Source organism: Fringilla coelebs (genome assembly GCF_963513975.1).
Source record: "Fringilla coelebs genome assembly, chromosome: 5".
In the NCBI taxonomy this organism is placed as follows: Eukaryota; Metazoa; Chordata; class Aves; order Passeriformes; family Fringillidae; genus Fringilla; species Fringilla coelebs.
In genome coordinates, this window is record NC_140033.1 from 42,864,749 (window position 1) to 42,879,119 (window position 14,371).

Genomic DNA, 14,371 nt, shown 5'->3' on the forward strand with positions numbered 1-14,371 from the left:
GATTGGGTCTTGCCATTTGGCTGCAGAGGTTGATTTCAGAAGAAAAAATATTAAAAGGTTCAACTACTATCTCCAGAGGAAAAACAATATTGATTTTTCAAGAAATCCAAGGTTTTAATGCTGAAAATTGACCAAAAAAGAAAAAAAAAAACTTGTTTTTAGGAGTACTGTGTATGGAGACATTCAGTAGAGTGCTAGGATGTGTTTCAGGAATTTTGTATCAAGAAATGATTTAATATTCTAACTCCAAAATCTCCTGTTCTTAGTTCCCTAAAACTGTAGAATTTATATCTGTCCTCTTTGTGAACTAGTGAAAGAATATAGCAAAAAGAGCTGGAAGGGTTGCAAAAGCCTCTTACATTATAAGTTTCCTAAGACTGAACTTCAAGTTAACTGTATTTAAGAGTTTATAGAGTTTTATGAATGGATTTTAAAAATTAAGTATATCAGTATTAAAATTAACTGCTGAATTGTAGGTTGTGCTAACTGAATTGTGTGACAACCATGAAATTTCTTTTCCTTGAAAGCAACGTATGTAATATGATAACAAAAATGTCTAAAATTTACAATTGTCTCTACATTATGAATAGTTTCTCCTTATTGGTGTGACACAGTACTCAGCCTTTCTGCCATAACCTCCAAAATGTACATTTTGTGATCATATCCTGTTCTAATCCAATATTATCACAGTGGAAAAAAGGACAAATAAAACCGATTTTTAAAAAAAGTACCTGTGACAACCAGATAGAAATTCCACTAACGTGAAGCCTGAGCAATTCTTCAAAATGTGACTGCACTTTAATTTTTTTAATAGTAACTGTTAAAATGTCACACACAAGGTAAGGATTTAATTAAGATTAAAAAAAAAAAAATAGTACCTTAGAATTCTTTTGAGAAAACCCATAAAGTCCTCAGTTTCCACATTGATTATATCTTACCAGTTTTCTGAACAAAGGACTGAATATGTGCTAAGTTTCATCCATGTTGCATAGAAATTTATACAATAAGGAAACTTTAAAGGGGTTTTGTTTGCTTAGTTGATGACAAATTGCTATATGTAGATTTTGTGTTTACTTCACAAAAATGCTGGTCTGAAAATAATGCTGTACATGTACAGAGTAAATTTTCTTAGACTTGCAACAAATATTTTGATTTTTATTCAAAAAGCACATTTGAATCATAGCCTGCTGTCATAATTAATATGATTACATATTAAGAACAAGATTTTTGTGGCATAGCATCCACTAACCTTTCTCTAAAATATAATATGCTCATTTTCACACTCTTCACAAAAAAAATCTCTCAAAATAGAAATTTCAACCATGTTCCAGAAAGCCATCATCCAACCAAGAGCAAGCACATATGAACACCTGCTCTTCCACACTGGAGAAATCTCAGAGGCAAGAAAGGCTGTTGTGTGAATCCAAGGATTACTCAGCAATGCCTGCTGGTGTCTTGAGCAAACACATTAGTCTCTTGCTTAAAACAGATGCAGGTCACGTTCTCCGGGCCAACATGTGCAGACAAGACTGTTGAATTGCCATCTGTGCTTAATCTGTCACTGAAGAGCAAACAAGGCTGTTCCAGCCTTTCAAAGGAAATGCTGACTGGTAGGAACATGTGCAGCATTAAAAAGCCCTCCAGTCACAGGACTCTGTTCACTTATGCCTTCTGTTTGATTGCTTTCTTAATTAATTATTTGGCCAAGATAGCTATCTTAATCAGTATAGGCATTTATTTAAAAGATTAATTGCTAGAAAGATAGGAAAAAATTTGCCTTGAAGTTTTTTTTTTTTTTTTCAGTACACTACTGCAGTTATGTAATTTCTGGACATGTCTTTTCTAATTAGCCATCTTCTTCTTAAAATAGTCCTAGGTTTTTAAAACATGATTCTCTGAAATTATGTGCTTAGGGCTGTAAAAATGTACAAGAAGTACTTTCAAGTTACTTTAATACATTATCTAAGGGGTTTTTTTAGAGACAAATCACACCAAAGCATGGTTCCAGGAGAAATGTTCTGCCAAAACCATTAGTTTGCCAGTGGGTTTTTTAGTCTTCTTTTCTACCTTAGAGACACTTCTGTGGATTAAAAGTAGACTTTACCTTGCCAAAATCTTTCTCTTCTCTGAAACTCTCCTACGTATATACTAATTCATGCAGCTCCCTCTATCTTATTTCCATCACCAAAGGAAGGATGTAATTTCACAAACCATATATTATGACTCAGCTACTGCAGCAACTAGAAAAATATATCAAATTACTTTCTCTCTAGGGGCAAGACATCACTTTGATAATTAGGCAAGATGGCAGAAAAAGCTGGTGGAAAGATCAAGACAAATCTGCATGCATTTTAAATAATATGGATGACGTATATCTGTATGAAGTTCCACTGATATAAATGCCACTCTTAGTAATATAGCCTGAAAATTAAGCTTGATGTGTTTTGGATTTTTGTAATTTATCTAGCAATCTACTCAGCTGCCTGCTGCCATGGGCTGGGTGCTGAGGGCAGGGAGAAAAGATAAAATATAGCCAAGCAGTTTAGCTCCCCAGGCAGTTAGAGGGTCTTCCTTCCCATGAAATATGAGGAATAGTCAAATAATTTTGTTGCACCTTCCACTATGCCACAAGTGTACAGCAAACAGAATAATTTGCTAGCCTTTAAAAAGTAAGCTTGGTCCTTTCTAAGAAAGAGGAAATATTATGAATACAAAGACTTATGAGAACAGTTTATTATTTTTCTCTGCCACTGCATGAAGCTCTCATAAATCTTCCGTGACCCCAGACATTTTCTGGCCAAGCCCCCCTTTTTCTGAAAGTTACTGTTATATTTCCATTTGCCTCTGTCTCCTCAGATAATCCATTTTAAGTAGGTTTTCTTTTGCATTTAAGAGCAAGGTATCTCTAACCTTTATTTTACTGAGCTAAAAAGGAGAAAATTCTGCCCTAGAATGGTAAAACTGTTTTTTTTTTTTAAATCAAACTGCCAAATTCAGTGGCGTTTTGCATCAGCTATTGGCATCCTTCTAAACAAATCTCTCTCTTTTTTTTTGGGCTGTGGGCATAAAATAATCACTGCACTTGATGAATTCAGGATGGTTTCATCCTTTCAGGCACTATTCCATAGAGATAATGACATTAAAAAAATCAATGTGTGGGGTTTTTTTTTAAGTCTCCAAAACATTTCTAAATTCGCTCTTATGCACCCTTTGTGGGATATCCAGCTGACATGGCAGTGGAATATAATGGTCATTTTTAGCAATATTTTGAGAGAATGTATCATGTAACTTTATCCCGGTCTTATAATTTATAGATAATTCAGTTTCCTAAAACTCATGTTAATAGAAATGAAAAATTAATTGGAAACAAAACCATAACATGTTCCATTTTGCTTTTAGTGGAATCTCCCCTCCATCACATTTGTTCTTTTCTGAACAGGGACAATTTTTCATTGGGAACCTGAACTATGCTTTAATTTTGACAAACTGTGTTTTGAAGCAGGAAAATGCTCTGTTGGGCTCTCTGACTAGCTCTACATACCAGAGATGAGCAGATGGAAAGCCTGTACTACTCCCACCAGCAGTGAGATTCAGGGGGTTGATGCTTTTCACTTCCCAGGAAATTTTACTGGCTTCAAATTTTTCTCCTCCCACTCTCAACCCTCAATACTCTTTGGGGCTGAAGCCAGCCTTTTCTCTTGTTTTTTACTTCTTGCTTCTCAATAACAGTTAAAATCACTCCCCACCTGAAACAAGAGCTGGGATGACTCCTGGATACACAGATATTTTCATTTCTTTTGCAGTATGCATCCAGAGTTTTCTAAACAGTTTATGAGTGGATTAAACATGCTTGCATATCCAGCAGCCTCAGGTAAAAACTGCTGTTTTGTCTGCAGAAAAATAAAAGTTTAAATTTGTTCAGCAACTCACTTATCACCATTCAGAATGCCAGGTCTGGAGTGGAGATTTAAATTCAGGGTTTACACGGCTGAGGGCAGATTATTCATGCTTTCTTGAACTATTTTGTTTCTTAACCATTTAGGCTATTAAAACTATTTAAGACTTGTCCAAAAATGACTGTCCCTTCCCCGCCCAAATAATGTACTGCCTGAGTGCCCAGGTGCCATTTGTAAGGGAAACTGAAAGGATATTTTGAGTTTAATCTGTTCCTTTCAGGCTGCAGTGGCTAGGTGTTAAAAGCTCTGCCGAACAGAGACGGCTTTCAGTGCCAGGAATGAAAGCTCGGATCTGACAAAAAGCGACAATCACAAATAAGACCTATTTTGCTGCAAAGGGCCTGCCACTCTCGTGGTGACAAATACGTGTTCAAGCGACAGTGACGAAACGCCGCTGCTGCCCTGTTCGGCAGCTCCTTGGGCGCGGCGGAGCGCAGCCGCTACCGGGCAGCCCCGCGGCCGCCGGTGCGCGGGGGCAGCGAGCGAGGCGCTGCTCCGGAGCTGACAGGAGCTGCGGGACCCATCGCCTGCCCCTTCCTACCCCGCCTGCCCCTTCCTTCCCCGCCTGCCCCTTCCTTCCCCGCCTGCCCTTTGGTTCCCCGCCTGCCCCTTCCTTCCCCGCCTGCCCTTTGGTTTCCCGCCAGCCCCTTCCTTCCCCGCCTGCCCTTTGGTTCCCCGCCAGCCCCTTCCTTCCCCGCCTTCCGCCTCCCTCCCCGGGATCCCGGGCGCGCAGCGCCGCTGGCTGGGAGCAGCCCCGTCTCGACAGCCTCTGCGCTGCAATCGGGAACAGCGCGTTCTGAAATGCAAGAGCAAAATGTAAGGGCTGGAAATCAATCATATACAGAAGGAATAAAAGAAAAACAGCAAAAACTAACAACACAGCACCACAACAACTTTCCCCCGAGCCCACCACCTTTACTTTGGTTAATTGCACCCTGTCTTGTGTCGTCAGGCTGGCTCTGTAATTACTCTAGGATTTCCATCCAAATGTTTCCCATTCAAAAGGATTTAAAAAGATAATAGTAGATAATTTAAGCCACCGTTCTGAAGAAACTGCACAATACTGGCAACTCAAATTTGTCCTAGCTATCACAACCTGTCCAGTCCTCTGACTGAAAAAATCATATGTCATGGCTCTGTACAGCTTGTTCCTACCTAGATTGCAAAAATTTTCTGAGGGCATATGAAGTGGATAGGCAAAAACTGTATCCTGCTAATATTTCCATAATGCATGTGTTAGTCTGCCAAAATGTTACAGTAATTTGAACTCCATTATGCCTCAGAAACCACCTTTTACTCCTGAGGCTAAAGCCAGCCATGCTGTGGATGAGGCATGGACTTCTGCTCAATGACCTAAAGAACCTATCTTACACTTTCAGGGCTGACGATGATTTTCGTTTTCATTTGTGTCTGGACCATGTTCTTAAAGTCCTGGGGGAAAAAATGGATTTTTTTAGATATTTAAAGAGGTGGGATGATTCCCATCACAGGTTTACATATGGAGAGTTTGGCACAGACCAAAGTTGTTTATTCCATGTGGTATCCTGTTGCGTTCTCAAAATTTGTTTTTATTCAGGTGTAATTTCGTGGGGGAACAGTTATTTCATATATGTGCAGTTTTTATTGGTAGTCCACTAGTTTTTAATTTTAAGCATTGCCCATTATCAGTTGTAATTGTCACTATAGTATCCTGTCTTCAGGCGTTTGTAACTGAGCTTGGACTGAAATTTTCCGTCTTTGATATATTCTTCAGTTTTAACCTTTGGGAAACTTATAATCAAATTTATTTTAGCTGTTTCTGAGAATATGAAAAAGAGTCACATCCCTGTTAAAAATCCTTGCACTCCTTCTTTTTCAGTCTCCTGCACTTCGTCTAAAGGGCAGGAACTTGAACTGAAGTATGAGTTTTATTTTAGGGCACACTTCTTCTGTTGCGAATGAAAAATACATCAGTATTTTTTCTTACATTTATAAGCCTTTTAAAAAAAGTGCAGTTTAGCTATGATGATAGGAGGTTTGCAAAGGTTTTACAGATTGGCTGAAGATTCCACTTGCTCTGAGTACATGAGTGCTGTCCACACAGGCTCATGTACCAGCTCATATTCCAGGGCAGGGTTGAAAGGGCTACAAAAGGATTTGGGCAGCTCTGATCCCTTGCGGGCTGACTTGAAAGCATGGACTAAATTCAGAATAAGAAGCTCATTGCTGTGCTGCTACCAACAAGAAAGTTTGAATCAGGAGGGGAGAAAAGTTGGCTCAAACAAGGAAAGGAAAGGCGTACATATAGCAACAAAGTCTCTGAAGCTGCATTTGGACTTGAGACCTACTGACACAGCATAGCTTATTCCTGTGTAGCTCTGTCCCTTCCCACCTAAATATAGCCTCATCCAGACTGCTGGCTTAGAGTGGATTTCAGCCCTTGCTAACTGCAGCTATTGTGTAGAAAAGCATTCATTCAGGTTAAAAAGATGCCACGTCCATACTGGCACCTGCCCTACAGTGCCTTGTGCATTTTACTCTTCTCATGTAGACAAAGGCTTCTGGTGGTAGTGAGGTGGGAACAAAGAAAAGACTGAACAGCTCAGTCTGGGAATATTAGAGAAGATGATTGAGTAAGGAGTCTAAGCAGAAAACATAAATTTGGAAGAAAGATGGCTTTAGAGAAAGTGCTTACCATGGATGAAAAGCTTCTGGACAGGGAAGGCTGGGATCTGAAAGTAATTTAATTGCAATCTTTGTAAACAACTATATCATTTTCAAATATTGGATACTTATCTGCTAAACATTTGTCAAAGCAAGGTGCCCAAATCTCTATTCTGACATAGCAATAACAGCAGTCAGACATAATGATAATCAGTCTGGGGATTTGCAGTCCCAGATTTGATTTCATGGATTTTGAAAGATGTTGCATTCTTGCGTTTTTGTAATGATATCAATACATAATAAAGCATAAATCTTGTGGACATCTCATTTACAAAAAGACCTTAAATAAAACCAAATTTACATTGCTTGGATTTCTTTTAAGCATATCCTTAATGTTGCAATTTCTTAAATCTATGTGACATAATTTGTTTCATGTTTGTATTTCAGATGTATATTCTAAACTGTACCTCCCATTTAAACTGCAATTCCTGTGGGAATTTTATTGCTTTTTGAAAAGTTCATTCATGATCAGTAGGAAGGTAAATGCAAGGGAGAATTACTATGTTCTCAATTAATGGTATGGAACTGTTTTTTAGTAGATTTGCTAAAGTAGTGTTTTGCAATTAATCTGTGCCACTAAAGAACAAAAAATACAGCCAAGATAAAGGGCTTACAGAATCACACAATGGCTGAGCCTGGCATCCATTTGGATTGTGGAGCCAAACCCCAATGCTCAGAGCAAGGTCTGCTAGAACAGGTTGCCCAGGACAGGTCTTAAAGATCCAGAGATGGAGATGCCGCAGCCTCTCTGGGCAATCTGAGTCAGTGTTGACCACCCTCACTGAGGTGGTAAGTATTTCTCATATTTACAAAAAATTTACTTATATTTCATTTTGTGCCCCTTGCTTCTGGTCACCACTTGGGCACCACTAAGAAGAATCTCTAACTCTGTCTTCTGTACTGTCCTCCTTGGATGTTCACACACATTCATAAGATCTGCCTCAGCCTTTTCTGCTCTTTACCAAAGTGCTAAACTCGTGGCTACAAGGTTCTTCTCGGCTTTTATTTGGCCACTCTTTGCATGCAGTACCTAAAATGAAACACTGCTCAGCCTGATCTCTGGCCTCAGGCACATAAGAGCATGGAAAGGAAGAGACACCACCTTGGTGTTGTATGATCTCCTCCCAAGGAGAAGGAGCAGAAAGGCGTCACTGGTTCTGTCAATATCCCGTTCGGTAAATGAAGAATGGGTCTCTCTCTTGTCAGGCACCACTGCTAGGATATAAGGAGTAGTAAAAATGGCCTTGCTTCTTCATTAGTGTGCAATAGAGAGATAGTGCCAGGTCTGTGGGCTGCCTTTCATGGCATTCCATAGCAATATTCTGTCAGGCTCATTTACTAAATTGAGTATATATTTAATTATGTACAGTAAAAATGTTAATGATTTAGATTTTTGTGTAATGAGCTTTTTTTTTAGTGTGAACACCAAGCTGTTCTTTACGTACCATCAGATATACCTATTAAGACACAGTTCACAATAAATTCCTGGTTTAGGAAGTGTGTATTGTGGGAGCTATTAAGAAGTTTTATTTGGGAGGCCTTCTGGTGATGAGCTACAAATTTAAAACTATTTAGACAACTTGAAATTATTAGCTACTGGTTGTCTGGGGAACTTAAATTGTAATTTGATAAATTAGATAAATTCAAAATGTTGCCATAAAGTTAGGGTTGATTCATCCTCTTAGCTGTGAGAGCACTTTAGAGCAAACTCTTTCTCTAAAAAAGGATGGAGAGGGAAGGAAGACACTGTTGTTTTCTCTCAGCTATTGTTTTTGCTAGAAATTCATATGTGCAACTCATACCCTCTTGGGGTACCATTATAATCAATCAATCCCTTTAACAGAATTTACCCAGACTCTTTAATATTAAAAGAATATTTTCTACTTTATATCTTTTTTATGTCTCCATTTCACAGCTGTAAATTAAAAACCCACAAATTTTTCCTTATGCTCTTGAGATAAAATAATATTCCTGAACAGCTCTTCTCTAACAATTGTAGATTCTTTTGTCAGAAGATGATTTTAAAAGTGCAATAAACTGGTTTTCCTTAGAAGCATTTCAGACAGAAATTCAATATTTAAACCATTCTCTGCCATATTATTAAGCAGTACCCAGAGCTGTTTTCCAAATCTATCACAAAAGCAGATGAAAGAGATGAAAAATTCAGATATTCAAATCTTGGGATTTAAACAGTTTTATTGACAGATTACAAGTACTTCTAAAAGACAAATTATTTAATATATACATAAATAATGGCAGAATTTTGAAGATAGGTATTTCAACCTTATAACTTTTAAAGTGCCAGAATTTAAGAGTCTTATAAAGTCTTAGAGTCTTTTAAAACAATCTCCTGTGACCAGTACCGTGTCAGTGGTCCACCACTGAACTCAAAAAGATGACAGACAACTTGTGCACTGTGAATGGAGAAAATACTCTGTAATAATTTGAACTCATTTGTGCATCAAAGTGATACATATTTTGTACTAACTGTGCTGCAGTCATCTTTTCTAGTGCAGTAACAAAACAGAGAAAGAGAATCAGCAATTCCAGCTTTATAGGGCCTTGGTGTTGCATTGAGCAAAGAACTTTTGAGTTAAGAAGCCTTTTTTTTTTTTTCCTAAATTTTGAATGCTAACTGATGTTGCTTGAAATATAAATTCAGCCATTACAAAATAAAATTAAATGAATTGGACAAATCTTTCTTATTTATAAAAGAAAATAAAGATGTTTATCTTAATCCTTCAATTGAAAAAAAAGTAAGAAAATTTGAATAGAAACAGTCTGAATTAGAATGCGAAATACTTGAGAGCTACATTTGAAATGCCTTTGGGGAAGCGCTATTTTTTGTTCTTGTGATGCTGCAGTCCAATAGAATAGAATAGAATAGAATAGAATATTTTCAGTTGGAAGGGACCTTCAATGATCATCTAGTCCACCAGCCTGGCCATTCCAGGACTGGCCAAAAGTTAAGGCATATGGTTAAGGCCATTGTCCAAATGCCTCTTAAATACTGATAGGCCTGGTGCCTTGACTACCTCTCTAGGAAGCCTCTTTCAGTGTTTGACTGCCCTCACAGTAAAGAAATGCTTCTCTATGTCCAGGCTAAACCCTTCTGGCACAGAGTCGAACCGCTCCCATGCATCCTGTCACTGGATACTTGGGAAAAGAGGCCAGCACCTCCCCCTCCTTGGAAAGCTGTAGAAAGCAATGAGACAGTCTGGCAGCCTCCTCTTCTCTGAATTAAACAAGCCCAAAATCCTCAGCCTTCCAGCCCTTTCCTCAATTTTGTTGCCCTCCTCTGGATGTATTCAAGGATCTCCACAACCTTCTCAAATTGTAGGGCCCAGGATTGCACACAGTGCTCCAGGTAAGCCCACTGAGTACAGTGGGACAATCCCCTCTGTTTCCCAGCTGGTCATGGAGTGTTTGAGACACCCCATGCCTTTTGCCCTCTAGGCTGACAGGGCTCACTCACTGCTGACCTGTGTCAAACCTGCTGCCCACCAGCACCCACATATCCTTTCTTGAAAGGCTGCTACTCCAGCCACTCTTGTCCCAGTTTATACTTATGTCCAGCATTACTCTTCATAGGTGCAGAATATGGTGTTTGTACTTGTTAAATTCCATCCCATCAGTGATTACCCAGTGCTGCAGTCTATCAAGATCCCTTTTGATAAGTCAAAGTTTTATGAAGGTTTTTATTGTCTTTCAAAGACAAAAATATACCAAAAGGAGATACTATAAGGAAACTATAAATCTTACATTTATTCAATTTTTTTTAAAATTCATAATTAGTGAATTTCAAGTCATTTTTACAGACAGTAAAAAGATAGAAAATTACACTGATTGAGGAATAAATTTAATAGCATGGTTTTCAATTAAGCAAGGGTTTGCTAAGTCTAGCATAAATTCTTCTCATTAGTTTATGGCACATCAAAGCTTTTCTTGCTTTACTGCCTCTCTCTTACTCCCTCTCTCTCAACACCACCCTATCTTATTACAGTCTAGGATCTCACCTTGAGGGCTATGTCAGGATATGGGAGCTAAAAACAAGGCTTTCTGCCAAATAAGAGATTTGCATCCTGCTAAATGTTCAAGTTCTAATGGTTTAAGATGGTTTCTATTAACTAGCAGTGAAGAAGAGTGTGAAGGAGGAAGACCAAAAAGTATTAAAGCATTATGAGATTTAAAGGTGAACTTCAGGAGGAGAATTCAGGACTTTTAAAAATTATTTGGAAAAAAAAGCCAAAGAAGAAAAATAGATGCACAGATCTAGGCAGGCACTTAGTTTTATGAAGAATTCAAGAAATTTAAATATGTCTATTTATATATATAAATATATATAGTTTCTTTGCACAGAAAGCCTATCAACACCTACAGCAACATTGTCTTTAATATTGATTTTATTAATATTTTTCAGTGATTTGTTTCACTAGAAGCATGAAAAATTTAATACTTGTATAACAGAGTTTTAAATCTTCTCTCGACTTAGACCAAAGTTAAAAAAGACTTATGGCACCTCATTTTCTCTTTGGCTACAAATATAAGGATCAGATCCACAGCCTTTCCCACTAACATTTTTCCTTCTCCCCATTTTAAATCCCTAGCCCACATCAGCATCATTCTCTCTCAAGCAGCTTCTTAAGCCAAGAGATCTGACTTTTGGGAATACTAGTATATTTGTGGTGGTTTCCATAGCTAGGGCATATCACCAAGCCTCTGCCTCTTCTTCACATCTTCTAAAAGGAAAACTACATGAGCATTCGTGACCAGTCAAGGTGCACGGTCTGTGATCTAAATGGGATTTTTTTGTTCTTTTTCTCTTATTTTTGCAATGCATTTAATTTGCTTGTACATATGCAAATCACACTTCAGTCATCGATAAACAGGTTGTATTTTCTGCTTATAGTCAATAGCATGTTTAACTATCAAGTACTTTCTTTAATTTTTTCTCCTAATGCTCAAAAAAGCCTCCATTCTGATGTTTGCTGAAATACATGTTGGGATTTTTAAAAAATTTCATCATCTAGTTAGGCTTTCTCTTTTCAGTATAACATAATAACTTAAACATTATGTTATTAATAGTATAATATAATATAATATAATATAATATAATATAATATAATATAATATAATATAATATAATATAATATAATATAATATAAAGTTAATAATATAATATATAGTTAATAATATAATATATAGTTAATAATATAATATATAGTTAATAATATAATATAATTAATATTATTAATATAATATAATAATAAAATATGTAATACTTAAGTATAACTTAACAAACCTTCCTGAATGGGATATATGTATGTGAGGGGAACAAGGGTCTCTAAAAATAAACCTCTAGGGTAGCAATTTTGACCTCTTTGGCATATGCAATGCTAACCTTCTTCTGGTTCTTATTCTGCCAGGCCTCTCTTAGTGGATGTGAATCATTAGACAGTAGGCAGCAGGGTTAGAAGTGTACAAATATATATATTTATTTAGGGAGCTGAATGTCAAGCAGTTCCCTGCTCTTAATAGCTGATGATTTTACAAGTCAGACACTTTCCTTGTGCTGTCACTCCGGTTTGGGTTTCACACGAGGTCGTCTTGGCACTTGCAGTCTTGGCAGGCAGGCTGTGTGCTCTCCTCTTCCTCTTCTGCTGATGTGCCTTCAGCCTACTGATCTGTGGAAGGGAAAGCAGCCATCAGAGGGAACTCCTCATCTTCAGTGCTACAGTCACTAACGTCTCCAGACACCTCCACTGCCGCTTCTCTTTCGTCCGTGTGCTCGCGGTGGCCCATGAAGTACTGGTTGGTGTTGTGGGGCGTGCACATCCCCGGCAGGCGGTATCCTGCCAGGTTCATGGGCCGGAGGCGCGCTCTTGCCTCTCGCCGTATTGCTGCTGGCAGATGTGACGTTGTGATCCAGCAGCACTTCTTTGCGTTCCAGAGCAGCTCGCTCTTTTCATCACTGCCGCTCTGCTCGCCTGCCTGGTCTTGGTGGAGGGGCTCGGTGCGTTGTAGTGGTTGTTGCTTCCAATTCCTGCTGCACTTGTGACCCTGCCACTGTGCCTTCCCAGGCTGCTTCTGCTGCGGTCCGTGCGCAGGACTACTGTGCTGGCCACCCCGTCTCTCGCAGCCATTTGAGGACGATGCACAGGGGTTCTGCTCCATGAGCTCCTTCTCTCTCTTCTGTTACCCTCGCTGACTATCTCCGTTAACGTGCCTTCTGCCCCTGTGCTTCCATTCCTGCTGTTGTCTCCTGCCCCTGCCAGCCCTGTTGCTATACAGGAGCACAATGAGCATGTCTTTTGCCTGTCCTTGGTGGCCCTGCCTTGGTCTCTCGGCCCTGTCCTCACCTTGCTGTGCCTTCTCGCGCTGCCCAGCGGTGACGGCAGCCAGCAGCACGGCACGGCTCGGGGAGCGGTACGGGGGTTGGATTTCCCTCCAGCTGCGGCCTGGCCCTGCAGCCATGGCCCCATGGGGGGTGCTTACCCGGCAGGCCGCCGAGGGAGCCTCTCCATGCGGACGCCCCGCTGTCCTGCAGAGGCTCTTCGTGTGGGCACTCTGTGACCCACTGCCATGCCACCCTGCCTGGAGAAGCTGGCGGTGCTTGGCGGGGACATGGAGCTGGTGACAAGGGCACGGTCCATCAGTCAGTAGGGGGCCCCTCCCATGTGGGCCCTGCAGGCCCAGGCCAGGCCTCGCTGGGACAAATCCCATCTGGCCCTGATGCCATCACCAGCCCTGATACCGTCACCGGCCCTGCTCTGTGCTTCCCTCCAAACACCTTGTGGCACTGAGGGAAAGTTGTGCTGGGCGCCTGGTGAAGAAGGGTGCGGAGGGACTCAGTAGCTGTCGTGAGCTGGTGCAGAAAGTTGGCACCTTCACAAGGCCTTTCTCACCCTCCTGACTCCAAATCCTGTATCCAGCCCTTTGTGTCAGCTGTTGAATGAACTCCTACTTTTTCAGTGTGAAAGGTGGAAAGATAGATACCAGGCTTATCTCAAGATTAATTTTCTATACACAGCATATTGGCATAACACCAGGTACAATTTGTAGCATTCTTCTTGTTGGCTTTTTGTGATACAGAATAAAAACTAATAAATCACAGAATTACAGAATGGTTTGGCCTGGAAGGAATCTTAAAGATCCAACCTCCGTGCCATGGGCAGACACATCTCCCACTAGACCAGGCTCCTCAAAAACCCCAGCCAGGCCTTGAATACTGCCAGGGATGAGACTAAATTAAAACTTTTTTTTTTTTTTTAGTGTGTTGGTTATGGTGAGAGAAAAAGCTTTATAGATGACTGCTATGTTGAAGAAAAGAGTGTCCTCATTCTCACCACACAAAGACAAGGATGGGTTTTTGGAGCTGTGTTTGTCTTTGGAAGTGTGTGCATTTTGTGTTACTGGGAATAGGTGTGCATTTATTGTTTTAGGCTCCCTGTCCATCCGCTGATGCTGTCAGACCAGGCTTATGGTTTCATAGTAAGTGATGCATTTAGACCATTTAGACCAGAAACTGTGTTTGTCTTTTGTTGAGAGATATCATCAAGGACTCTGAATTTTTGTACTTAACAATTAGACCGTCTGTACAGTATCATGCCCTGCAAAAAATTATTCTGATGGCATTTATAGTCTACTTCTTTAAATACAAAATTAAAAATTATAAATTAAAAATTGTATAAAATAATAGTTTGCAATATCCC